Consider the following 1,822-nt stretch of genomic DNA (forward strand, 5'->3'; position numbering starts at 1 on the left):
AATTCTGGCCGTTGTCAATAAGGAGTTTGTATGTTCTCCACTTGTCTGTGTGGGTTTCCTCCGGGTGCTTCGGTTTCCTCCCACATTCCAAAAACGTACGGGGTTAGGAAGTTGTGGGCATGCTATGTTGATGCCGGAAGCGTGGCGACACTTGCAGGCTGCTCCCAGAACACTCTATGCAAAAAAGATGCATTTCACTGTGTGTTCCGATGTACATGTGACTAATAAAGAAATCTTAATCTTAAATTGGCAAATTGGTTTATTATTGTCACATGTACTGTGGTACAGTGAAAAACTTGTCTTACATACCCTTCATACAGATCAATTCATTACACAGTGCACTGAGGTAGCACAGGGTAAAACAATAACAGAATGCAGAATAAAGTGTAACAGCTATAGAGAAAGTGCAGTGCATGTAGACAATAAGGTGCAAGGTCATAGTGAGGTAGATTGTGAGGTCAAGAGTTTATCTTATCGTTCTAGAGAACTGTTTAATAGTCTTATAACAATGGGATAGAAGCTGTCCTTGAGCCTGGTGGTACGTGCTTTCAGGCTTTTGTGTCTTCTCCCTGATGAGAGGGGGGAGAAGAGAGAATGCCCAGGATGGGTGGGGTCTTTGAATATGTTGGCTGCTTTACCGAGGCAGCGAGAAGTGTAGATGTGCTGAAGTTTAGTGCAGCCAACATAAAGGCTTGGTGGGGAAGGACTGCTGGCTAAGTCCTTCTGACACTGGACGTTAAGGGGCTAAGCCCAGTGTAGGAGCCTCTCAAACACATGAAGTTTCTATCATCCCAGGATGCTACATGAGTGGCAATGGTGCTCTGTACACAAAATGTACAAACACTACCAATGTACAGAACCAATAACACTGTGAATGTACAGACTGAACAACGCTACGAGCATAAAAAGAGTTATACACTGTGCTTATTGCATTTCTTTTATTTATTTTTTTACAGATATAGTCAATGTTTGAAATGCAAAAAGAAATTCCTTGGTGGCATGATGCAGAAGGAAAAGTGAGGTTGAGAAAGTGAACCCACAATGCCAGTCACAGTGTGACCATATGAGTAATTGCAGCCCTGTTGTTTCATAAGGGTTAAGATGGGGCTCATGATGGGCTGTGCAGTTGGCATGGCATCCAGAGCATTGTTCAGCAGTTTCTCCTGCCTCAGACTGCGGCTGAGAAGCTGAGAGCTGCTGGGTGAAGTTGGGAAGACCACAATGCGAGTGGGGACACGTTTGGAACCTTCATGGTGATTGGAATGGAGATCAGATGCTAACAGTTCTTTCTGAAACTGGGAGGTCCACACAGCGTCACCTTCTGACTGAGATTAAACTGAATTAATAATGGAGAATAAAAGATAATTTGCTGTTGTATCAAAACAAAATAATTCTCTACCTCCCCTCCAATAAGCTTGCAACTCTTGTCCAACATGCGGCCCCACTACTTAACTCCTCATGAGCTGATCAGCAGGCTCCAAACAACTCGCTCCAGCTCCCTCACCAGTCAAGCTCTTCCTAGCTACTTACTGCAATCCCCCCATCTCACAATCACACTTCCTGAGTACTGATCAGTCCACCACGGACTACTGAGTACTGAGCTTCACCACCAACCATTCCATCCTGACTGCCTCCTCCCCCACTGAACATGACTGCTGCTCTTGCTCTGACTCACATTGACTCCCTCCAGCTACCAGTCCTATCATAATCACCAGCCCAAATCCTGACCCTCTCTGCAACTAATCCTTCCACTCCTTTCATCTAAACCAGACTCTGGGGCATCCGTTGAAGAATATTACTCTTTGCACAGCCAATTAAGTGG

General features: G+C 45.0%; 1 pseudogene; it reads left to right on the forward strand.

Annotated features, from left to right (window-relative positions):
- The first annotated feature begins 1,041 nt into the window (after positions 1 to 1,041).
- On the forward strand, positions 1,042 to 1,280 carry LOC127575101 (reactive oxygen species modulator 1-like; annotated as a pseudogene).
- The last annotated feature ends 542 nt before the right edge of the window (positions 1,281 to 1,822 follow it).

The sequence above is a fragment of the Pristis pectinata genome, chromosome 1, assembly GCF_009764475.1.
Source record: "Pristis pectinata isolate sPriPec2 chromosome 1, sPriPec2.1.pri, whole genome shotgun sequence".
Lineage (NCBI taxonomy): Eukaryota > Metazoa > Chordata > Chondrichthyes > Rhinopristiformes > Pristidae > Pristis > Pristis pectinata.